The sequence below is a fragment of the Megalops cyprinoides genome, chromosome 19 (genome assembly GCF_013368585.1).
Source record: "Megalops cyprinoides isolate fMegCyp1 chromosome 19, fMegCyp1.pri, whole genome shotgun sequence".
Taxonomy (NCBI): domain Eukaryota; kingdom Metazoa; phylum Chordata; class Actinopteri; order Elopiformes; family Megalopidae; genus Megalops; species Megalops cyprinoides.
In genome coordinates this window covers 28,785,814-28,812,849 of record NC_050601.1, presented here as the reverse complement: position 1 = coordinate 28,812,849, position 27,036 = coordinate 28,785,814, and the positions used below count along the sequence as shown (strand labels likewise).

The window sequence follows — 27,036 nt, the reverse complement described above, 5'->3', positions numbered from 1 at the left end:
CTGCTAAGTGTAGCACACACAGAACAGCTTTATTGAAATTGAAAGCTCAACAGAAGAAAGGGACATGTAAACATGGTGATGGTAATCTGACAGTTGATGATTTAGCAAAGAAAGCTGCTGTGGAAGGGGAGCCACTTCCAGATGTCTCAGGGCGAGAATCAGTTGCATTTTATCAACATTAGACAGCTGATAGACCTGAAAAATGCCCAACAAAGCGATCCACTTATAAAGGAAGTGATTAGACTTAAGAGAAATGGTGAAGCAGTATCAGATGGTCCATTTTCCAAGTATGATGCATGACTAATAATATATGACAAAGTGTTGCTTTACAGAATTGAAGATACTCCTGTATGGATTCCACCAGCAGGATTACAGAATGATATTTTGTATTATAGCCACAATCGGGGGGCACTTAGGCATGGCAAAAGTCAAAGACAGACTGAAAAACATGTTTCGGTGGCCAGATATTGCCAAGGCATAAATGATTAGTGTACCAATTATCTGACGTGCCCAAATGATTTCATCAAACATCAAAGAGAAAAGGTGTCTGAGACCTACATGTTTAGCTGAAAGTCCATGGACAAATCTCCAGATTGATTATATGGGTCCACTGCCCACAGCAAAAGGAGGATACAGATATATTCTGGTTATAGTGGACACATTTAATAAATGGATTGATTTCCAATCAAGTCCAATACAGCTTCTGCCACAGTGTGAGTACTTTGGGAATAAATCTACTATAGATTTGGTCTCCCTCTGAGTGTGGAGAGTGACAGAGGGACCCATTTGACAGGGAAAATTCATACAGATTTGGCAAAACTGCTTGGAAATAAAACATCAGCTTCACATAGCACACCACCCTCAGTCCTCAGGAGGTGTAGAAAGAATAAACAGGACACTCAAGACAGCACTAAAGAAAGTGGTGTTAGAGAATGGTTATAATTGGGCTCAGAACCTTCCTAGCATTTTAATATCAGTGAGAGGAATTGCACACAAAAGCACAGGGTACAGTCCTCACGAGTTAATGACAGGAAGGAAAATGAGATTGCCATCACACCTTTTACTTGAGATCCCTAGACCAATGATAGAAGGTTGGACAACTGAAACATTTCTTAGGAATCTGTGTTCTTCTTTGCCTGCTATGTGTAGCCCCCGCCCAGTGGTCAGGAGGCTAGACCCTGAAGCAGACTTTATACCGCTATGCCAATCCCAAATTGAAAGGGTGGGAGACCCTATTAAGATGTAGTACTAGGTCAAGGTAGGCTACACAGGTGGGTGTCCAAATGAATGAACAAAGGCAGGATGGAAGTACAAAAATATAATATGTCTTTATTTAGTCAGAGCAATAGTTTCTTTTCCTTTATTAAAATCACACAAGGTTCTAACATGCATCAGGCTAGGAGCAGGGGCGGCTCACTAACAACTCCAAAGGTTTCAATGGGAAGGCACTCCCGTTTACCAACCAGGCACTATTAGCAGTACAATGGCCTTTGGGGTAATTACAAGGAGCTAAGTTTCCCTAGTAGTGTACCACACTTTAAGGAAACTCAATGGTAGGTCACAATTAGAGGAGTCTACATTCCCCAAATAGGGCAATCACAGTTTAAAAAGACTAATGTGGTGATAGAAAGGATCACAATTAAAACTAGGGTTCCTCAATCCTCAACCCCAAGGGGGGACAGAGCTGTGACAAAACCATTCAAAAGTCAGTGGGAAATATCACTCACACATTAAGGGTACAATCACCACCTTGAATTATGCTCCCATTGGTGCACAGTGCCCTGAAGCCCTAAGGATGGGGGGAATGAGGAGCCCTTTACATAAATAGAATTATCTTGCCCCTAAGTCGCAGCTAACCCTCTAAAAAAAAAACAACGCTAAAATATTAAGAATAAAACCCGGGGAATCACAGTGGCTGATATCACTAATCAGCTGATTCTTTGTCCCTTGTAGTAGCGGTTCACCCTCAGCTCCCAGCAATGCAGCACATGGCGAGTTTCAGAAGATAACCTATACTTCCCAAAACGCTGGTGCCGTGAGTGGCTATCAGCAAATCCCAGCCGCCGCTACAGCAAAAATGCCGCTGCCAGACTTCCCAGCTGACAACCACGTAAAACAAAAAGGGATGCAGATGTAGCCAGTGAGCACTTAGCTAAACCGAACCCCACACACACAGAACACACATACGGATCCTCAGTGATGAAAAAATCAGCTCCATACAAACTTTTGCCTGCTGGGTATCTTACGATAGGTCTGCTCAATTGACTTTTCCAGGCTGCTGCCAGCGACGTAGTAGATAATCTCAGCAAGCTTCAAAGCAAACTCTCTGATGCCACATGCTGTTTGTCTACCAAACACTACGTGGGAGGTCTCGTGAGAACTAGTGTGTAAGGTTCCTTATGTCGCACTTAAATTGACCACAGGATAATTGCCATCATCCCCTGGGTCCAAACACCCCACCTGTTACATATGTATCATCAAGCTGCTCAGCAAATTGGTTCCAGTCAGAAATACAACAAGATGTATTATGACCAACTTGTAAATGATCACAAGTTTGAGCTTGGTGATGAAGTCATGGTAAAGAACTCTCATCATCATGATGGCCCATGGTCTGCTAACTGGATGGAACCATATACTGTGATCAACAAATGTGAAGACTCCATTTATAAAGTGTGTTGTAAGGCCATGAACAGACAGTCTGTCAGGAAATGGTTCCATGTCAATCAGTTAAAAGCATATAAGTCAGATGGTAAACCTACACAGCTGTGCACACAGCGTTGGATAATGTCTTATCATGTGTTTGTGATAGATGTTTAATAGATTGTCTTGTGTTTCTTGTACAGTGCTATGTGGGGACAAAATGGGGGGAAATTCTTTGTTTGTATGTGTTTTTCAGATTCCCCCAAAACCAACATAAACAAGGAAAAGATATTGCAATGGGTCCTTCCGATGGCCGGGATGATGCAGGAGTGTTCAGAACAACAACCAGCTCTCCCATCCAGAGTGGTGATGAAACTGTATTGGGGGGTGCTGATGAACAACATCCAGTGGATCCATGCTGTAGCAACCAGCTCATCCACGGACCAGTTGGCAGAGGAGCCATTCAGAAGGAAGCTACTGGGGTTCATGGATAGCATGCTTGGAGTCACGGGTTTGGAGAGTATCCAACTGGATAAGTGCACAGGACCTCTGACAGAATGAACTCAAACAAGGCCCTTGTAGTACAATAAATCCTTCAAATGGATGCGTACCTATAAGAGGGACTAAGGGAAGAAAAGGAGACTGTACAGGACATTCACACCATTGCATCCACATCTATCATGTATCTATCATCACTCATCAGAATAAAAAGGCTTTCAACAACGTGCAGAAAGAACTATATTGTGCCCAGTTTGTGTACATTAAATATCAGGAAACTTCACGCATTTTGGAGGAGGTGTTGGCTGGAAAGGTCCCAGCAACTCTCATCACTGAGGAGATCATTTGGCTGTGATGGTTCTCAAATGCTCCTCTCCCAAACCCAAGAAAGAGTTGTTTGCTTAGTACCAAATTTAAGAGGGACCCTAGGATAAGATTGGCCTAATGGGATAGAGCAGTTGCCAGTGTGATGAGGTGATGGTCTTAAGATGGGTAAGACTCCCCAATGGCCAGAGAAACCTAAGGCAGGACCACATTGCCACTGGGCACCTGTCCAAGCAGGAGGGTGATATGATCTAAACCAGGGGTCGGCAACCTTAGGCACGTGTGCCACCATTGGCACGCGGCAGCGTAATCATTGGCACGCTGGCGATAAGCGTGTGAGAGAAGATTTTAAATTTTTTTTTTTTTAACCCTTTCCCACGCAACTTATTTTTATGCTATGTAAGCACGCGTGTTATATTACATGGTTTGTTATGTTTTCATTAGCATTATTAAGCTTCTCGTTTTCAGTTAGCTCCCGCCGCCACGTTCTTCCGGATAAGATGACGCACCCCTTAAAACTGACATTCCACCAATGAGCGGAAAGGGGCAAGGGTGTAGCGAGCCCTGGTTTAATAGGAAATAAAATGCACTAAAGAAGCGTCTTTGTGATAAACTACAGTCGGCCTTTTCGACAGGGTTGCCAGTCTGATTTCATGTGATGTCACATAAAAAGCTGAAATCGTGCCACATGCTATAAAAACTGATTCCCGACAAGGTTCGCTTTGGAAAAAGCACTACAACTGCTAACTGTGGAAACAAACTGTGGCTATTTCTGCACAGGAATGAGTGTTGAAATTGATGGCTAAAATGCATGTTTTATTTTGTTTAGTTTGACCCGATCTCATTAAGGAAAGCAAATTATTGCTATTTCAGTCACACAAGTCAGTGTGAAATCACTACCAATTAGGCAAAATAATTATGCCAAACCTGACAGCCCGGGTTAGCGGATTCTGTTGTATTTCTGACCAATAATCTGTTGTTGGTGTTATTAGTTAGCCAACAACGAAATTACCAAATCGTTTCAAGTGACCCTGTGAATGAAGAAGCTAATCGTTAATACGTTTTGATATTGTGGCAAATTAGCTACCATATGGGGACATTTTGTGATGATGTGTAACTTAAACGTTGCTCAATGTAAATTTAATATCCAATATTGATTTGTCATTCAGCTGTCACTATGATGAACTTGATATTTTAGTCAATATAATTTTTCAAGCAAATTTTTCAAATTTCCACTCTGGATCGCAATACAGCTGTTTTCAACTTAATTTTTAAGTTATCGCCCATTGCAGATTTTCTTCATATTGTGCAGGCCTAATGTTAAACTTAATGTTGATATGGCACACTAATTAACAAGAACATTTTAAAAAAACTGGCACTTCATGTCAAAAAGGTTGCCATCCCCTGATCTAAACGGTGGAATATGATGCTTTCAGGCGAAAAAGCATCAAAGGAGGAACTGTAAGAAATTACAACATTCTGCCCCAGTGCCAGGGCTCAGGCAGGGACTCAGGCACAGACAGTGAAACAGGGTGCACAAAGCACGTTGTTTATTAAGCCAAATCGGGAATCCAAAAACGTGGTCAAAACAGGCAACGTCAGAAAACCAGGAAAGCACAGCAAATAATACCATAAATCAGATCCAAAAACGTGGTCAAGAAAACAGGCAAAAGATCAGTAAAACAGGCAGAACAGGGAAAACCGGCTTGTAGCAACACAGACTTACTGAGACGAACTAGCGATGAGACATGAAACAAACGGGGAATATGTAGGGCAAGGCTGATGACGAGATGGGATTCAGGTGTGCAGGTAGGCAGGTGGAGCCAGTCAGGTGACCAGGTAGGCAGAGACAAGGCGGAGAGCAGGGCAGGGCTCACAGGGAAAAACAAAAGCACATGGACAGGGAAAACAAAAACAAAAACAAACCCGGCTAAGAAGCCGCAGTCCTGACACCCAGTATGTGTATTCCACCAGGCATGATCTAATTTGAGAAGCTGCATCATCCCAAAGGGCTTGAGATCATAGAGACCCCAGCAGGATGATCCACACCTCTGCTGACACCCTAACAATTGAGTCAAGTGAGACGGCAAACAATTATAGAATGGGACAGGGAGCGGGCAATCGAGAACTTTCTCGGACAAACATATCCAGACTTGCTCAAACAAATAGTATCCTGGCTTACTCAAAACCGGCATTCAGATTTCATTATCATGCAGGCCACAGATATGTTAATTTACATCAAGAACAACCTAAACTGTATATATTGGAATTGGTTGGAACGATCTGGGTTCACTTTGACACCACTGAACCCAAAGTCGGTGCTTTTCGTGTGCTTCAATACTGTTTTCTGCTGAATTAAAGACTTTCACATCAACATGCATTCTTCTTCTCCATCCTCTTTTTTTCTAATAGACTGCAGTAGGAATATGGCTGGACTGTAGGAGCACTGGAGTAGGAGTATAGCAGGACTTTTGTGATACTGAAGTTGGACTATAGTTGAAGCATAGTAAGACTGTAGTATAACTGTAGCTGGGCTAGAATAACACTGCAATAGTAGTATAGCTGGCTTGTACAAAGAATGCAGTTGAACTGCAGCTGGACTGTAATAAGACTGCAGGAGGATGACATCTGGAATGTAGGAAGACTGCAGTGGGATTAAAGGTGCACTGAAGATGGACTGCAGTGGGACTATGGCTGGACTGTAGCAAGGACTGTAGCAAGACTACTGGAGGACTATAGCTGGACAGTAGTAAGACTGCAGTAAGAAATATAGCTGGATTGTAAGAGGACTGCAGTAGGACTACATCTTGACTGTTATAAGACTGCAGTTGGAGTATAGCTGGATTGTAGTAAGATTGCAGAAGGAATGTAGCTGGACTGTAGTAAGATTGCAGCATGACTGTAGCCGGATTGTAGTAAGATTGCAATAGCACTATTGCTGGACTCCAGCAAGACTGCATTTGGACTTTAGATAGACTGTAGGAGGAATACAATAGGACTGAAGCTCGAATGAAGTAAGACTGCAGTAGAGTTGTAGCGAGCTTGTAGTAAGACAACAGCAGGACTTCAGATGGACTATAGGAGGACCATAGTAGGATTATAGCTGGACAGTAGGAGGACTACAGCTGAACTATAGTTGGACTCTAGCAGGGTTGGGGAGTAACGGAATACATGCAACAGCGTTACGTATTTAAAATACAAATTATGAGTAACTGTATTCCGTTATAGTTACCATTTAAATTGATGGTAATCAACTGACAGTTACATTTTAAAAATATTTAGATTACTGAAGGGATTACATTGGATTTTTTTCATTTAATTTCATTTATTTTTTCATTCAATGTTTATTCAGTTGGAAAATCTATCCAATGATAGCCAACTCCGGAGTGTATCTCCCATATGCACCTCACAGAAAAAAAAGAGTGCAGCCTGCCTGACTCAAAAGGCAGTAGAATGGAGAGTGAGACAGAAAGCAACCAGCGCAATACGTTTATGTCATGGAAATACTGGGACCATTTTACAATGCAAGCTGTGTTTTCCAGCAGCCAAACTGCTATCTGCCTCAAAAGAGTCGACTCTAACCTGAAGAAGCATCTTGAAGTAAGTTCTCTTTTTCATTATTTAAGCTAATATTGATCACTAGCTAGCTACATAGTTTGGCTGCACTGGATTAGCTATTCGGCTAGCTAGTGGGCTAGTAGGTATAGTATTAAAGCTAACTAGCTAACGAGTAGATACAGTGACAAAACAAGTGAAATTTCAAATGTTCAAAACTGCGATTACTCCAACAATTTTACACTATGCATATTATAAATTAAATTGTTAAGCTACTCCTTTCACACTCACAATGTATTTAGGGGGGCTTGTGCCCTTTCTAACTCATGTTAGATTGGTTCGGAAGCCTATAAATTTGCAGCCGTTCATTGTTCATGTGTAGGATATAAATAAAGAGACAATGAGATGATTAGACAAATTGTCTGGTCGTTTTTATTTATGATCCAATACAATTCCTTTTTTTCAAATTCAGTGATGACGTGTAGTAGTGATGTAGTGTAGTTTGCGCCTAATTTCAAACATTCAATATAGCCAGCTGTATTCCCATTTAAACCAATAAAAATGTCCAAAAAAAAGCGACAGTGGATACACAAAAAGGAAGTTAAAGGCCAAAAAACATAGAAGAGAAGAGGAGCTGAAAGAATAAAATACCCAGACTGGCACAGTGTTTTAGCCTCAAAACAGCAGAAGCACCAGCGTCTGTTCAAACAGGAGAGGCCAAGACAGATATCTCCCTCCCTCCAGGTAACTAACACATTTGACTGTAATTATACGAAACTGCCTGGGTTATTGATTAGTGCATCTTTATCTTGTTCCACAGCCTCATGATTAGTCCGTGTGAAAAAGTAACTTTGCTTCATTTCAGTTTATTAATCACATCATGTATAGTTAGCTGGGCTAGGGCAATATCCGACTGGCATCCAGTAGCTAGTTAGCATTGGGGCATCTAAAATCAATCTAGTTATCTAGCTAGCTTGATGGATAGACAAGTAACCTAACACCATGATTCCATATTGTTTATTTCAATTGAGTCAAATTGATATAACAAAGTTGTATAAAATTAATGAAAGAGCAATGTGTTCCACACTTTTTTGCCTATTTACCTTTCTTTTTTGTACTGATAGTATTTGGACTGATTCCACTATTTCTCTCATCTGGGTATTAACAATTTGTGTAGTTAAGTTGTCATGGAATAGCTTAGGCTACTGTGAAATGTGTAGCTTGTGCGAGCCCTGCGTAAAGCCTGTGGGGTAGTGGGTTGCAGGTAGAAGGTAGCTGAGTGGTTGCAGCGTTTACGTCACTCCCTGAGACTTGGTTAACTAGCGTTGTTGCCGAGGCAATTTTCCTTTAGCTCAAATGACGCTGGCCATAAGGGGTTGGTAGTGAGCAGTGAGAACCCAGGTTTGAAACTTGCTCGCTTGCTGACCCACATAACATCTAAATAAATACACTTCGTAGTCTACACCCATTACATAGTCACATAGCCTTCTTCATGTTATACCTGTGCCATGGTTTCACGCTTTACACTTTTACATGCATTCTTTTAAAAATTAAAAACACGGTGTTCAGAAAGTAATCCAAAATATTTAGATTACGTTACTTACCTTGCGTAATCTAACAGAATACATTACAAATTACATTTTAGGGCAAGTACTACTGTAGTGGAATACATAGTAAAAGTAACCCTCCCAACCCTGGACTCTAGGTGGGCTGCAGTAGGAATATCACTGGACTGTAGTAAGTCTGTAGTAGGACTATAGCTCATCAGATGTAAAACTACAGTACAACTGTCCTTGGCTTGTAGTAAGTGAACAGTAAGACGACAGCTGAATTGTAATAAGAACAAAGTTGGACTGCAGTTGGACAATAGCAGGACTGTAAGAGCACTCCAGTTGGAACACAGCTGGATTGTAGAAGGACTGCAATAGGATTATAACTGGGCTGTAGGCTAGTTACAGTAGCACTATAGCTGGATGAAGGTAAAATTGCATTAGGACTATAGCTGGACTCTAAAAGGACCGCAGTAGGACTATAACTCAACTGAAGTAACACTGCAGTAGAACTGTAGCTGGCTGGTAGTAAGACAACAGTAGGACTCCGGATGGACTGTTGTAAGACTGCAGTAGGACTGTAGCTGGACTGTAGTAAGATTGCATTAGGAGTATAGCTGGACTATCACAGTGGTTAACATTAGGACAACAACCTACCATGTTGGCTTCCATTGTCAATGCCATTGAAATGTAGGATCATGTAGCTTGCTAGCTAACACGCCAAGAATAGTCCTATAGAAACCAACCATGTGTTGTATGCTAGCGGGTTAACATACTAACATTTGTCAATTTCACCTAACACCATTTGAAAAGTAATGATAGGTAACTAGCTGGCTCACTAGTGAAAGGGTTAAGGTTGTATAAGGTGCATTGTGTTGTCCTTTTCAACAAAATAAAAGAGCTGTTGTTGAAAAGAAAAGCTGCTGATGAGTTCTCCCTCCACATTGATGGTTGACTGATGTGTAACATTTGTTATGGAGAGGGTTTTGTGGCTGACATAAACTTTGTGTGGGCTGGAATAAACATGAACTGAAAAAAAGTCTACAGTGACACTGAGGGTATTATTGATATAACACACAGTGCCACCATAAACTTAACCCATCACAAAGAACAATTATTACACTAGTTAGTGTAAGACTGCAGTAGGACTATAGCCTAACTGTGGTAAGACTGCAGTAGGACAGTAGCTGGGCTGTAGTATGATTGCAGTAACACTATAGCTGGAATAAGGTAAGACAAGATCAGGACTATAGCTGGACTCTAAAAGGACAGCAGTAGTACTGTAGCTGGTTTGTAGTAAGACAACAGTAGGAGTACAGCTGAACTCCAGGATTACTGCAGTCGGATTGTATGTGGACTATGGGAGGACTGCGTTTGGAATACAGCGGGACTCCATAACGACAACAGTAGAACTATACTTGCACTGTAAGAGGACTGCAGAAGGACTATAGCTGAACTTTAGTAGGACTCTAGCTGGACTGTGGATAGACTATAGTGGGATTATTGCTGGACCGTAAGAGGACTGCAGTAGGAAAATAGCAGGACTGTTGTAAGAGTGCAGTAGGATCATAGCAGGTCAGATGGTGCATGTTAAAAGAACTATGCTTGGAATGTAGCAAGACTGCTGGAGGACTATAGCAAGACAGTATAGTAAGACTGAAATAGGACTTTAGATGGATTATAGTGAGACTGTAGTAAGAATTTAGCTGGATTGTAAGAGTACTGCAGTAGGATCATAGCTGAACTGTAGTAAGACTGCAGTACAATTTACAATTTACAATTTGGCATTTCGCAGACATTTTTAAACCAAAGCAACTTACAGTAGTGCGAACAGGTTTAGCTGACTTCCTCATAGGCAAAAGATCACAGTAGGAATGCAAATTGATTGTTTACAGTATCATGCTCCTGTATATCCTGCAACAATAAAACAGAAATCTGCAAACAAAACCTGCAACATAGAGACAGGGTTAGTACAGGGTTTTTAATATACAGAAACCTAACAGAAAGGTTACACAGTAGGGGACAGGTGGATTCTAAAAAGGTGGGTTTTCAGGCTCCTGCGGAAGATGGCGAGTGATTCCGCAGTTCTGATTGGGTGAGGAAGGTCATTCCACCACCACAGAACAAAGGCAGAAAAAAGACGTGGCCGAGTGAAACGGCTGCCAGGTTGCCGAAGTGAGGGGACCGCCAGCTGCCCAGAGGAGGTTGAGCGGAGAGATCTAGTTGGAGTCTATGGAGTGATTAGAGACTGAAGGTAGGACGGGGCAGAGCCTCTTGTGGCCTGGTAAGTCAGTACCAGTGTCTTAAACTGGATGCAGGCTGCTACCGGAGGAGGACTGTAATTGGAATGTAAGAGGACTGCAGTAGGACTATAGCTGGACAGTATTAAGACTGAAGTAGGGGTATAGCTGGAGTGTAGTAAGACTGCAGTAAGACTATATCTGGATTGTAGGAAGACTGCAGTAGGATTATAGCTGGATTGTAGCAAGATTGCAGTAGGAGTATACTTGGACTGTAGAAATACTGCAGTATGACTATGGCTGGAATATTTTTGTAGCTGCAGTTCAACTGTAGCTGGGTTGAAGTAAGATTGCTGTGGAAATACAGCTGGATTGCAGTAAAACTGCAGTAGGACTGTAGCTGGACTGTAGTTAGATTGCAGTAGGACTGTAGCTGGACTGTAGTAAAACTGCAGTTAGTCTGTAGCTAGATTGTAGGAAGACTGGAGTAGGACCACAGTAGTGGACAGTTGTTGAACTTGTAGTAGTCTCTTAGTAAGACACAGTCGGACTTCAGTTGGACTGTAGGATTACTGTAGTAGGATTATATCTGGACTGTAGCAGGATTGCATTAGGACTAGAGCTGTACTGTAGTAATGTCAGTACTTCGGCCCCCTAGCTGTTGTTTTTGTGTCCTCCCTGTCTGTCAGTGTTGTCCATGTGCTTTTGTTTACAGTTCCCTTGTGTTCCGGCCCTGCCCCACTCTCCGCCCTGTCCCCGCCCACCTGATTCCCTGATTGCCTCCACCTACCTGCCTACCCACCTGCACCCCATCTCCTCGTCAGCCCAGCCCTTTATATACCCTGCTTGTCTCTGTCTTGTTGCCAGTTTGTCTCAGTGTTTCTATGGTGCGTAGCCGCCTGCTTATTTGTGTTGTTGATCCTGTGCTGACTTCTGCCTGACTTCCGACCTCGTCCCTGCCTGCCGTCCTGCCTTGGTTGCCTGATCTGCCTGCCTGCCCGGTTCCACCCAGCCTGTTCCCGTTTTTGATCCCTGCTCCTTGTTTGTTCTGCCTCGGACTGCCTTCCTGGTTTTTGACCCTGCTTGTTCTCCCACTACGAACTTGCCCTGCGATTTCCCATTCTAAATAAATCACTTGGAACCCGAGTACACCTGGTCTGCATTTCAGTCCGTGCCTGTGCCCTGACAAGTAAGCCTGCAGTAGGAATATAGCTGGACTGTAGTAAGACTCTGGTTGGACTGTAGCCAGACAGTAATAGGACTGCAGTGGGATTTAAGTCAGTGTGTAGTGCTGCTCAAGCTTAATTGAAATCAGATTTAGTTTGGAATCTGGTAGAGCTAAAGTAATAGAACTTAAAGTAGAGTGTAGTAATGCTATAGTTTTACTATATTTTGGGAATGTAGTTGTAGCTGGACTGCTGTAATAGCAATAGCTAGACTGTAATAAGAGTGCAGTAGGACTATACCAGGGGCCTCATTTATAAAACGCTCTTACGCACAGATTTGATCTTAGAATGTGTGTATGCTCAAATCAACGCCAAAGTTCAGATTTATAAAAAGTCTTTGACGTGGAAAAGTATTTAGTTCCAACTTGGTGTACACATTCAAGTTCCAACTTGGTGTACACACGTTTCTGTGTGGCAATGTTGGAGTACTGCGGGTATTTGGAAATCTAAGAGCGCCAACATGTCATCTACTGCCTAATTGTTTCCTCATTATTATTATTATTTTTAGTAGTAGTAGTAGTAGATGCTGTTGTAGTTGTATTGCCAGATTGGACACATTGCTTAGGAATATATAATGGTTTGCACAATAAAGTTATTAATAAATTAAAACAACATAAGCTAGGCTACCTGTGGAAAACAAAACAAAAACACACATTGGTTTTCCAAAACTACCCCTTTTAGCATAATGTCAGTACTTCAGCCCCCTAGCTGTTGTTTTTGTGTTCTCCCTGTCTGTCAGTGTTGTCCATGTGCTTTTGTTTACAGTTCCCTTGTGTTCCGGTCCTGCCCAGCTCTCTGCCCACCCGATTTCCTGATCGCCTCCACCTGCCTGCTTGTCTCTGTCTTGTTGCCAGTTTGTCTCAGTGTTTCCCCTGTTGTTTAACCGCCTGTTTACTCATGTTGCTGATCTCGTTTTGACTTCTGCCTGACTGCTTTCCTTGTCCCTGCCTGCTGTCCTGCCTTGGTTGCCTGATCTGCCTGCCTGCCTGGTTTTTGACCCTGCCTATTCTGCCACCATGAACTTGCCCTGCAATGGTAATATAGCTGCTTGGAACCTGAATACGCCTGGTCTGCGTTTGAGTCCGTGCCTGTGCCTTGACACATAATTGACACATCCTTGAAGGAAATTTAATTAATATACATATTATAGTTCCACACGTGTAAAAACTTTTTGGTCAATCTATAGGCTATAAAATGTCCAATAATGCAGTGGTTTGCAAGAGGAAGAATGGCAGCACTGGCACTTCTCAAAGATATCGCCAACCATACAATAAGAAGGGAACGAGTTTTTACAGATACGGCAGACGTCTTTGCGTATGATGACGAATGGCTGATAAGCAGGTACCGTTTGCCAAGAGCTATGCTATTAGAGCTTTGTGCCCAGAGGGGTCCGAATTTACAGAGACACACCAACTGCAACCAGACCATACCCGTTGAGGTGCAATTGTTATCTGTCCTTGGGTTCCTGGCTACAGGAACATTTCAAAGAGAAATTGGTGACCGGTCAGGCATATCCATTAGTAGAATTAGTAGAATTATGCCAGCTGTACTTTGAGGCATGATTCATTTGTCTCTTCAGTACATAAAGTTCCCTTACACTGGCAAGGAGCTGCAGAATGTGAAAAAGGATTTTGTGCACACAACAGGATTCTCCAACGTCATAGGTGCGATAGATTACACTCACGTTGCCATACAGGCACCCCATGCAAATGAGTATGTATATGTTAACAGGAAGAATTACCACTCAATTAATGTGCAACTCATTTGCAATGCCCGTATGGCAATTCTAAACGCCGTTGCAAGATGGCCAGGTTCGACGCACGACTCCTTCATTGTGCGTAATTGCAGTGTGGGGAATCGTCTAGACTGCAGTGTTTCTCAATCCTACTCCTGGAGCCCCCCTGTCCTGCATATCTTCTATCTATCTTTGCTCCAAACACACCTGATTGAAATGACTAACATGCTCTTGATTAAATCAGGTGTGCTCAGCTAATCAAAAGTGCCACTGATGAGTTCAGTCAGGTAGGTAGAGCAAGGAAAGATGGAAAATGTGCAGAGCAGGGGGGCCCCAGGAGCAGGATTGAGAATCAATGGTCTAGAGGCTGGAGCAGGCGGAGACGGTTGACTTCTAGGTAAATCAATTTTTTCTTTGTACCTTGCTACTTTTTTAATGTGCATAAAATAATTATCTCTATACAATCAGGTGACAGAGGTTATCCTCTGAAGCCATGGCTTCTCACCCCCATAGCGCAGCCACAGACAGCTGAAGAAGCCCACTTTGCCCATGCATGGTCAGTAGTCGAGCGCACTATCAGGATTTTAAAGGGTAGGTGGCAGTGTCTGGATGCATCAGGAGGGAAACTGCTGTATGAGCCCAAGGTGTGCCAAATTAACTTGGCCTGTTGTGTGCTGCACAATATCTCTGTGAGCCTTGGGCTTCGGATGCGAGAAGATGAAATGTGCATGGATGTAGATCCCCTCCACTACCCCCTGACTAGAATACGCATGCCACTGCGCTCATGAGAAGATGGCAGTTGATTCACATGTTATTCCAACAGGTAAGAATGTTATTGGATAAAAATCAAGCTATAAATTCACTGTTTTCCAAAATATTTTATTCACACACACCGTTTACTCATGCAGTCTACAACAGCTGACAAAGTCTGCTTCATCTGAACCAGAGCCTGTCACACCTGCCAAAGTTCGGAAACTACTTCACCAACCGACTGAATAAGATGTCTTTGTGACCGTAGGACAGCCTCAGATAGGATCCTCCCCTGGTCTGTTTTTTTCATACATCTTCTGATGCACCTACTTGGACACATCATAAGTGTTGTATCCTGGAGTCCTCAGGTGTTTCGAGTCTGTCCCAACCGAGGTTGATCAAGCCTCGGCCTGTGTCCAAGTAGCGTACTACTGACCCCACTTGTCACCCCTTCTCAGCCAGAGCCGTCTCGATGCTTTCTCTGCTGCCTCCACACTGTTGCTGCTTGCTCCCGTGATGTCCAGGGTTCCTTAGGCCTTGTTGAATGAACGGCCTGCGAACCCCCGGCTGCCCACCTCCACTGGCAAGCACCTGGTCCTCCACCCATTCCTGCGGCAGTCCTCCACCAGCTCCTGGTACTTTGCCCTTTTCCTTTCATGCACCTCCTCCATCCTCTCTTCCCAGGGCACTGCCAGCTCTAATAAGATGAGCTGTCTGGTGGCCTCAGATATCAAGATGATGTCCCGTCTCAACGAGGACTGGATGATGTGGGATGGAATTTTCAGCTGCCTCTCCAGGTCAACAGTCATCACCCAGTCTCGTGCCATGGAGAGCAAACCAACAGAGTGCTCCTTGAGTCTTCTCTTTGGCCGTCCTCCCTCCTTGACAAATATGATTGTCCTTGCTGTGGCGTGGGTGTATCTGCTGTTGCTGATCCCCTTGCTGATTGCCTCAGCGATGGTCTTGAGGACCTGGTCGTGTCTCCAGCGATAGCACCCCTCGCCCAGTGCTTTGGTGCAGCTGCTCAGAATATGTTCAAGTGTCCCTGTCTTGGCACACAGGGGACATGCGCGTGTTTCTGCTTTGCCCCATGTGAACAGGTTAGATGGGCTGGGGAGGACATCGTAGACTCCCTGAATCAAGAACTTGATCCTCTGGGGGTTCCACTTCCAGATGTCCTGCCAAGTGACATTCCTCTCCATTGTCTGCTCCCACTTCAGCCAGGCACCTTGCTGTCGCATAGCCACTGACCTACTCGCCTGCTCTTCCTCCACTGAAGCGTGCACCTCCTCCTGCACCAGCCTCTGTCTCTCCTTCCTGCTGGCAGTGTTGTACTGGGTCGATGTTGAGCTCCCGAGTCCGGCCCTGCCCTGTGCCACACTCCCAAGCAGGGCCTTGTGCCTCAGCTGATCTTCTGCCTGCTGGACTGCCTCAGCTGCCCTCCACTTCCTCCCTGTCCTCACAGATATCCCTGCACTGGACACTCTGGTGTCCCTCGACTCGTGTATTACTGGTGTTGTCATGTATGTGCCACGATGAACTTCTCCCTGACAGAGCTGAAGGGGAGCCTGAGCTTGTTGCTATTCCCATACAGCCCAATGCTGCTCAGGCTGTGTGGCACGTGCAGCCATCTGTGGAGATAGCTGCTCACCTTGCGCTCAAAGCCTTCTATTACTTTCATGGGGACTTCATAGATGAGCAAGGGCCAGAGGATTCTTGGGAGGATCCCATGCTGGTAGACCCAGGCCTTGAATCTTCCGGGGAGCCCAGACTTGTCCACAGCTCTCAGCCAGCCCTCCAGGTCGGCACTAGTAGCCTTGATGGAGTCTGTGTCCTTCAGGCAATAAAAAGACCTTCCCGAGGCTCTTCACTGGTTTCTCTGCGACAGACGGGATCTGGTCTTCTCCCAACCTGAAGCGGAACTTGTCAGTGATCTTCCCTCTCATCAGAACCAAAGACCGGGACTTGGCGGGTTTGAAACTCATGCGAGCCCACATCATGAGCCTCTCTAATCCCTGGAGGATCCACCTGACTCCTGGCACAGTTGTTGTTGTCACCGTGAGATCATACATGAAGGCTCTTACTCCAGACTTACTGAGGGGGCCCAAGCACTCTGCTTCTGCTGACTTGACCAGCATGTTCATTGCCAGCATGAAGAGAGTCACCGATATGGTACACTCGGTGATAATCCCCACTTCTAGCTGGTGCCAATGAGATGTCAGCTGGCTCGAGGAGACCCTCAAGCTGAACTTGCTGTAATAGTCCAGGATAAGGTCTTTCACCTTCTGGGGTACATGGTGTCTCTCCAGTGCAACCTCAACCAGCTTGTGGGGGATTGAGCCATAAGTGTTGGTATGATCTAGCCACAGTACAGCCAGGTCCCCTCTGCCCTCTTTTGCCTCTCTGATGAGCTGGGTCACCACGCCTGTGTGTTTGAGGCACCAAGGGATTCCTGGTATGCCTCCCTTCTGTACCGACGTGTCAATGTAGTTGTTGCTCAACAGAAAGCTGGACAGTCTCTTAGCCACCACACTGAAGATCTTGCTCTCCATGCTGAGAAAGGAGATGATCCTAAATTGATTGATGTTCTCAGATCTCTCCTCTTTTGGTATGTACACTCCCTCAGCATATCTCCATGACTGGGTGATCTTCCCTCTCCTCCAGATCACCTTCAGGGCCTTCCAAAGCCAGTGGAGTAGCTTTGGGCAGTTCTTATAGACTTTATACGGCACTCCACTTGGGCCTGGTGCTGAGCTAGATCTCGCCCTCCTCACCACTTCCTCCACTTCACTCAGGCTGCTGAAGTCTGCTGTTGGCTCTGGTGGTGTTATCAGCACACTGCATGAGCTCAGTGGCTGGTCTCTTCTGGTGTCGCTGTAGGTGCACTTGAGGTGGTTGTTGATGGCACCGCTGGAGCAGGTTAACCGTCCAGACCTTCTCTGGCCGAGGAGCTGGTCATCTTGTAGGGGTTGGCCAGGAATGCCACTCTCTTTCTTGCCCTCTCTCTCCGCCTCCTTCTGTGGCTCTCTGCTCTCCACAGGGTCAGGAGGTCCTTCCTGAGGATTGCCCGCAAGTCTCCCAGACCTGCCTTCTCGGCTTCCCCTGCCCTCTTGTACTGTCTCTTGAGTGACTTCAGCTCTTCCCTGAGACGCTGGATTTTCTTTGCTCGGTGGTTTGGAGCATAGGCTGCTGGTGCAGGCTTGGCTGCCTCTGTTCCAGATCGCTCTGCTGCGATGTTCACTATGATGGTAGTCATAGTTTTCAGCCGGTGGTCAACGTCCCCCTTGGCAGTCCCTTCCAAGATCCGGTCTATGTCCTCGTCGAACTGCTGCAGGTATCTGATAGCGCTTGATGGCTCTGTGCACTGCGGGCCAGTGGAGCGGCCAGTAGAGTTCTGCCAGTGGGTGCGGGTGACACTAGGAGGCACTGGGCACGGTGGTTTGCCTCCAGGCCTAGCTCCTCCTCCGTCCTACCTGAGATTGCTTCTGTGCGCTGTGTCATCGCTCCCCCTGCCAAGCATCTCATCCTGGCCTGGTGAATCCTCAAGCCCCTCACGTTCTTACAATCCTTGCCGCAGATGCACTTTATTCTCGGTGTCGTTCGTCCGTTGTCCTGTGTCGTTACCCTTAGGTCCGTCCGATTGGGATGCTCACCCCCCCTCGGGTGCCCCCGGGGGTGTCTTCTCTCTGTGGGTTCTGTAGCTTCCTTGGGTTCTTACTTTCAGAAGATGTGGTTTGGGCTGCCAACCCTCCCCACCCCGGTTGCCATCTCTCCGGCTGTCCACTGTCTCTCCAGCTGTCACCGCTCTATTCGCGGTCGTCACCCAGTCTGTTCCTGGTAGTCACTGGTGGTGCCAGAGCGTCTATTTTTTCCTGACTGGGATAGCCTTAAGTGGATGCTGGTGAGGGCTGGGGAGATTCCTCCTGTGCAGGAGTTCACAGCCTGGGTTACAGACTGCCAGGCCACGTACTTGGTTTTAGTGGTAACGCCACTGGAAAGGCTCCCAAACAGCATCCCTGCATGCATCTGTACCTCTGCCAACAGGACCTTGATTTCAGCCTCGCTAAAAATTTTTTTTCTTGCAGCTTGCAATTATCAAGTAGAGGATTTGGGTTTTGATTCCTTTATGTGCTAATGAAAATAATTAGGGGGCGTTTACAAGGCGGAGATCTAAAACCATTCAGCTGCACACAATTTCAAGATCATTTGTGATTTATAGATTTTACATCTGGGAGAGTGGCGTGTACATGTTTTTTTGTGCGTACGTTAATTTTCTTTGAATCACACGTACGCTATGGGTTGCACACAGTACTCGATTACTCGAGCAATCGAGCAGTTACATCAATGCTCGAGTGGTTACACTAACCTTGAGTACTCGTTAATCACGTTATTTCTTATTAGTGATTATTAGATTATTATTAGTGATGATATGTGTTCTTCTATACATCAAATAGCATAAATAGTTACAAAAAAAAAACCATGCATGCACGCACACACACATACAAAATATGGTCATGTGATGCAGTCTCGCGCACTTTCATTTGCACTCCTGTTAAGCTTACTCAGTTCCAGGGAAAACCAAAGGAAGGATGGCGGAAAAAGGTAACGGAAAGTCAGTACTTTGAAAAAAGTGAGAATGGCTCTGAAACAACCTGCAAATTATGCAATATTACTCTGAAATATCACAACAACACTAGCTCTATGCTGCACCATCTTAACAGCAAGCATTCACACTGTATGGAAGCTAGCACTAGCAGTGGGAACCCTGGCTTTAACCAGCGGCAGAGCAGCATGGTTCAATTTGCTAAAAGGCCTTTAACAGAGGCTAGGAAACAACAGATAGCAAACTTGTTAGTAAGTTTTATTGTTAAAGATATTCGTCCCCTGTCGTCAGTTTATAGAGACGGATTTCAAGATCTCCTTTTTTTGAGTTTTTTGAACCAAATTACACTATTCCATCTCTCTCTAGCCTGTGGAGCACCATTGTCTGTCAGTACGACATACTAAAGTCAAAAATCGCCACTGAAATGATGGGGAAACGGGTTTCCCTCACCACAGACTTGTGGACATCGTGCACAATGGATGCCTATATTACGGTGACTGCACATTACATTACAGACGATTGGGATATGATGTGTCGAGTGTTGTGTACCAACCTGCTTTCAGAGAGGCACTCTGCTCTGAACATCGCACAGAAGTTGACGGAAGTTATCAAAGAATGGGCCATGTCTGTTTTTTGTACTGTTCACGACAATGCAAGCACTATGAATTTGGCACTGGAGATCTGCGAACAATGTCCGCATCATTTAAGTTGCACTGGACATACTTTGCAGCTAGCTGTCAAACCTGGACTTGATTTGCCTGAGATTATCGAAAGCTACTGATGCAGAACGACATGTGGTGAGTCATTTCCAACACTCAGCAGTAGCGACTGCAGCTCTAAAGAAGCGTCAGGACCAACTCGGCGTCAAAGAGAAAAAACTCCAAAACGACTGTGCCACTCGTTGGAACTCAACATTTGTGATGTTAGAACAACTGTTTGAACAACGAATTCCTGTACAACCGGTCCTGGCTGACGAGACCATCACCAAGCCCCAGACTTGCCACGCCTTGACCCTCAGAGCCTCACAGTGGGAATTAATATAACGCCTTCTCCCTGTCCTGAGACCCCTTTCAAAGGCTACAACATGTTTACAACACGTGCTACTCATGTGTGCTGAGTTGCACGTCGGACTTTCTTCCATTTACCCCATTGTGTTCAACTTAACTGACAGTGTTCTAATGGCCAGAGACTCTGATATGGCAGGGATCTGTGAGAAGACTGTACAGAGAGAGCTGGTGACTTGTTTCAAGCTAGACTCTAAAGGACTGGCAGAATCTGTTCCTGTCATGGCATGCATGTTGGATCCCCGCTTTAAACACCTGCAGTTCCTACCACAGAAAACAAGAGAAGGGGTGAGAGTCCATTTAACATGGCTGGCGCAGGATGTAGACCTGGAGCAAACTGTTGCAGGTGAGAATCAGTTTCAGGATTTTTGCTGCATCTCATTATTCTTGTGAAAGTAACTTTTACTAGTTGTAAACTGAATGTATTTTAGCCTACTAGATGTCTCATGTCCGAATTTAGGCTATTTTTAGCTAATAGCGTGCCTTTTTTTTCTCAATCAGATCAGCTGTCGGCAAGGATGGGGATAACTGAACCGTTATGAACAAAAGAGCAAGGCTGGAAAGTGACTTTCAGGAACTTTTCGGGCCACACTTTGAAAGTGCTAACACCAACAAGCGAACAGGCAACAGCACTGAGGAGGTGCAAAGGTATTTCCAAACACCCAACATCCCAACTATGGATAACCCGCTGGACTGGTGGTCACGCAACCACAGTGAGTTTCCCCGTCTCGCCAAGCTTTCAAAGATCTACTTAGCGGTCCCAGCTACCAGCACACCGAGTGAAAGGGTTTTTTCACTCGCCAGAAACACCGTGACTAGTCAGAGGTCTAGCTTACATCACGCACATGTTGATGCCCTCATTTTTTTAAACGCGAACCATGACCGAAATGCCCATAGTCGTTTTGAAGAGGATGGTAATGTAAGCCTAACGTGGGCCTAACGTGGCTGTGTCAAAATGTAGGCCTAACGTGGCTGTGTCAATTTCTGTATATCAGCTACATTTTGTTACAATTTATAAGAACAGTGGTTGTCATAAATAAAGTGTTAAATGTTTTAAGATATTATAGCTGAATGTTTGCTGTCTTTAGCCTACTATCTTTGTTTTATAATAAAGTTGTAGCAATTGAAAATTATTTCTCAACGAATTATTGAATTATTTCGCTACCAACGTAGCCTAAAGGCAAGAATGACGAACAGTTGGACTGATTACCACCCAACCCCCCCCACCCGTGAGTAGTAAAATTATGTACTGGTGCAACCCCTAACATACACACATTTCAGAAATGATCTTAGATCAAATGTAGGATGGTATCTACACAATTTTTCTATTAATGAGGCCCCTGGACTGTAGTAAGACTGCAGAGGGAATATAGCTGGAATTCAGGAGGACTGTAGCTGGACTGTAGGAGGACTGCAGTAGGATTATCACAACACTGTAGAATTAGATAATTAGTTGACAAGCCTTGTTTGCCTTCGGTCTCTGTCAGCTCACTGAGTTCGATAAATATCCACTCATGACAGCCATGTTCAGGGTAAATATAATTACACCAAACCCACAAACACTACACTACACACACACACAAACACAAACACAAACAGACATGCAGACACAGACGCATTGCAATACATACACACAAATACTCACTCAGACACACAGATTTACTGTACAAATGTGGCTTAACCCCTCACAGGGTATATGTGAGCAGGAGTGTTCTGAAAGTGGAGAGAGTTAGAGGGGAATCAGGGAATGAGATGGAATATGTGAATTGGGGAGGGGTTGCAGGCAGAACTGGGATAGTGTTCAAGAGAAACAACACTGGACTCAGATCTGAGAGAGGGAGAGGGGAGGGGGAGGGCGAGAGAGTGAGGGAACGAAACAGCTAAATCTCTCTGATATGCAGAGACCTCCTTTGGCACCTGGGGTCCCCAGCCACTGCAGTGCGAACACGCACACCACTTGTCAGCACGGCCCTGACCCAGAGGCACTCTGGCCTCTGCCCCAGTGTCATGCACACTGTAAGTTCATCATGGGATGGGCTGCACAGGCACTGCCCTGGGATCTGCTGCTCCCAGGGGTCCTGGTGGGATGGGCCAGACACACAGTAACCTGGTAACCAAGACATCTTCATCTGTCCTTCATTGATATTGTCTTCTCTAATGCGGGGGCTATGGTATGACAAAGAGTGGAAACAGAAGACAAAAACACAGCATTCTGGGAAATAAATGTGATGGGGTCCACATGCACATGTTAGAATCTCTGTTACTACTGCCATAATGACATTGTTAATGCATGGTGCATTTAGGGGCAAATATACCAGTTAACACCCCCAATGTTTTTTTACCCTCTATGTATGTAAATTTTCCTGGTGGTGTTGTAATTAGTGTTGGGTTTCAACAGCATTGCTTACACCATTGTGCTGGTACGAGGCACACAACCCTGCTTTCTCTGGCCTGATTTATTTTAGGATAATTTTTAGTGTTTCTAATGGTCAGTTTTACATGAAATAGTCAATAAATGTTCACTCTTTGGAATTCATAGGCTGCTCATTCTTCCGATATCTGCTGTGCCTTTCCAGCATCTCAGATTTCTCCAGTACCTTTCTCATGGTCTCAAGTCAAAATGATTGGGCATTGGGCAATGATTAGGCAACTCATGCAAATTCATATGTGCTTGTATGTACGTGTTAGACTGTCTGTGTGTTTGTTCAGCAATGAACAGTATGGTGTAGTATGGTGTATTGGTAAGGAGTAGGGCTTATAACAGAAAAGGTTCCTGGTCTGGGGGTTTGATTTCCCACTGGGACACTGCTGTTGCACCCTTGGGCAAGGTACTCAACCCATAATTGCCTCAGTTAATATCCAGCTGTGTAAACAGACAAAATTGTAACCTATGTAATTTGCTCTGGATAAGAGGATCTGCTAAATGTCAATACTGTATTATAATGTTCATACAGATAAATGTTGATAGGAAGGTTCAGAGTATATTGCAGCTGAAAACACTTAAGAGTGTGTTGGGGTGCTCAGTGAGGGCTGATCAAAGCTCCAGTTTTGGGGTGATGGTCACAGCAATTGCACCTGGCACGAACTCCTAATTTAAGCGAATTAACTCACTAGAGGGGTCCCTTTTTGTATCTCTCTCCATCTTGGTACTGCCTTTAATCGCATTGTCCTCTCTGTTGCGGGGAGCGGCCGCTTTGCCCAGATGACCCCAGGTAATATGGATATTGTCATGGAAACGCCTAACTGTCACCCATTGCCCCCTTCAATGCTCCGGTTTCACTGGTATAAAATTCCCCTCTGCCTCCTCTTTCTTTAAAATAAAACCAGATCATCACATAATGATCACATAATTTTGTTGTACATGTTACAATGACAATAAACAAATTCTGATTCTTCTGATTCTGATTCTAATGATCTGCCCCTTTGAACTCCCTATTGCCCCCTTCTGGTAACACTAATGACCTCTGCTGCTCAACCTCTACTCGACACAGAACGGCAGGCACAGAAGAAGAATAGATACACTCACTTTCAGCCACACACACGCTGTAATGCTGATGATTTCCACAGTCAGTCTTCATGGATTCACATCAGATTAGCTGATCGACACACTGCCCTATTTAACATTCCTTGGTGGCTAGAGACAAGGGCAGAGGAACAAAATAAACAGCTTATTAATGTGTGATCACAAAGTCTGATTGCATTGTTCATCATGGGCAGGAAATGAGTGTTCTCTAAGGTTTGTGTGATTCGGGATAGATCTCAAACCAGTGTCATTAATTCAGCATTAACATGTTGGGATAAAGCTACCCCACTCCACTGAAACAAGAGGCTGTTTTGTATATTTCTGTTGCCCCACAAAGCTTAATATTTGCCTGAGAAACTGAAAACACTGATACTTCAAGGTTTCTCTCTCTCTTTCTCTTGCTCCCTCCCCCCATCTTTTCCCACCCAGTGGTTTCACTTATTAAGTTTCAAAGGTTTCTGGGCAACGTGGTTAAAAAAAACTAACCATGGCATTTTTTTGGCACACCACCACTCCCATCTTGCTGGGGATGTGGGAGTTGCCATGGCATTGGTGGGCACCTTATGAAGTGAACCATTGTTGGGGCTTTCTGTGTATATGTGTGCGTGTGTCTCCATGTGTGTGTCACAATAGTATTGTGCCAGCTTCTATTAAGTACCCAGACTCCCAAGGAGTCCAGATCTCCCTGCACGCTGGCAATGCCAGACTATAATGCAATTATGCCAGTCAACTCTCTATCTTTCAGTCTCTCTGTCTCACTCCAGCTAGCTTTCACTGTGCCAGCCTATCTGAAAATCATGGGAAGGGGGTTTCTAAAGCTAAGTATGTGGTGGTGAGGTTGGGGGGTGGGGGTATAAAATATAAAACAAAAGGGTTTTTTATGAGCTGTGCCAATTCACACCCCCCCGTCCCCCCCCCCCCTTGTCTGTGTGGTTGACCCTGTGCATTGGTGGTGACCCTGTGCACCCAGTGCACTGCTAACCAGATCATCTACAGAGGACAGGGGCCATGGAGACCTTAAGCACTGCTAAACACCTCCTCATTGGGCTCCGGTGGCCATGCTGGTGTCATTGCAACTTCAGTAAAGTTTTAGGTCTACACTGGGAGCATACAGAGCCACAAACACACACATATTCACATCATTTTTCACAATGAAGACACACAAATGCATAAAAACACACTTCTGTACAAGAAACAAAATGCTTTAATTTTGGTCATTTCTTCCTGGCAGTTCAATAATTGTTGACTTGATTTTTGCCCAACCTAAAACTGCACTGTTAATGTAATACATTAATAATATTAACATAAGTTATTTTACAAGATCTGTTTATGTATTTTTTCTGTGCATGTGCCTCAGCACAGAAAAGGACTGCTTGCTTACTTCTATAGACATACTATTAAAATTGGCTCTGCTAATAAAAAACGACAGGCATATACACGACACTCAGACAAAATTTTGGATTTCTGCGTGTAATAAAGAAAAAATATGTACTCATTTTTAAAAACGCTGACGTAGAACTGAAGAGCCAACTTTGTTTTTTCTTCTGTATTTTTTTCGTTCAATCCCACTAACAAAAAGCATGTAATGTGCGTTTGCTTGCGATCAATTCAGTTCCACATGTGTGAAAACATGGAAACAATTTGCGTTCCCAAATATCCCTGAGTGGAAGGAGAGAAACAGCTATTTCAGTTTGAAAACGTTTGGATATTGTTGAAACGCCTCAGCGACGATTATCTTGGACAGGTGTCTGCTGCTTTGAAATTCAAACCACAGGCTCCCTGACCAAGACCAAGCACGTCGAGGAAAGGATAACTCTGGTTCGCTCTAGCGGTACTAAATAAACATTACACACAAACTGGATTGTTTTCGATTGCACGTTGATTCACGACTAGTAAAAGTGGCGAAGAAAAAACCCCCCTCTGCATTCTGTATCAAAATACACATAGATTTTATTGATTTCACATGAATTTATCGTGGTTTTAATAATGATTTTATGAAAATGACATAATTTTGCTATTCCTTACTTTCCACTTCAGTTGTGTGAAGTGTGAAGTGTGAACATTGAAAAGCAAGGAACTCGTCTCACAGTGGAATACACTACTGTTAACAATATGAATGAACAATACGAATGAAAATCCAACGTATGGGCTCTTGATTTAAATTTCTTTGTAAGTCAGTCATTTCCTAGTCTCCATATGAGCTTTCCCGTGTTACAGGCGCTAGTCGTAAAACATTCAAGCGATTTATTCCATGACTGTGAAAATGTTGACATTCCTCACATTTTAACTGAAACCGATTGTTGCAATCATTACGCCCTTTCTGCCTCTTTGCAGCAGGATGAAATAGGGCGGAAGTGACATAAATCCAAATTCCCAATAGCGAGACACAAATCTGATTGACGTACAAAGACCAGAATATACCTAAGTGTTTATGGTCTGTATTTTTGTGACTAAACTCTATTTTTAAAGAGTGAATGACAACAACGTGGTTTGCAAATGTATTTGGCTGTACAATCCTTATAGAGAAAGAGAGGTGGTGCACTGTATCTTGCTGGCTTCTTTGAAGTATGAGGGTTTTAAGCCTTAAAGTAGTTCATAACACTGTAAAAGGAGCTCATTTCCAAATGAAATTTGAATCAGCTGCATGGGAGAAGATTGAGGTAGAACATGAAACAGAAGTGTCCGTTTCATCTGGAGCACGTACTCTCAATGAGTCATTGACTTTCTGAAAGTGCCTTTCAAAGAAACACTACAGTGGAAGACAAAGCAGGTAACTGTTCAAAATGATTTGAATACTTGTGACGTTTGCCATAAAACATGCATATCTCACTTACATCGTGGACTGGATGAATAAGCAATAGCTCAAACTGAACACTGAAAAGACTGATAATGTATGTCCCAGCATACATGTCTCCTCCAGGGAACCTCTCAATTTGTGTTGACAACACAAATGTAATGGCAACCACAGCTGCCAAAAACCTAGGGGTAACCTCAGACAGCAATTTATCTTTCAAAGAGCATATTGCAGCCACAACCAGGATCTGCAGATTCCTTTTATTCAACATTAGGAATATCAGACCATACCCCTGCAAATACACAGCTCAAGTTGTGATCCAGGCAACTCGCTGCTTGCTGGCCTCCCAGCATATGCCATCCGACTGCTGCAGCTTATCCAGAACGCAGCAGCCCGATTGACTTTCAACCTCCCCAAGCAGGCCCATGTGACACCTCTCTTTGAGTCCCTCCATTGGCTACCGGTTGCAGTAAGAATCAAGTTCAAGACCTTGTTACTAACCTTAATGGATCAACCATCTGATACATATAGGAC

The 27,036-nt window shown here is 44.2% G+C and overlaps 1 pseudogene; it reads right to left on the bottom strand.

Moving 5' to 3' along the window:
* Window positions 1-14,946: 14,946 nt before the first annotated feature.
* On the bottom strand, window positions 14,947-18,094 carry LOC118794020 (annotated as a pseudogene).
* Window positions 18,095-27,036: the final 8,942 nt, after the last annotated feature.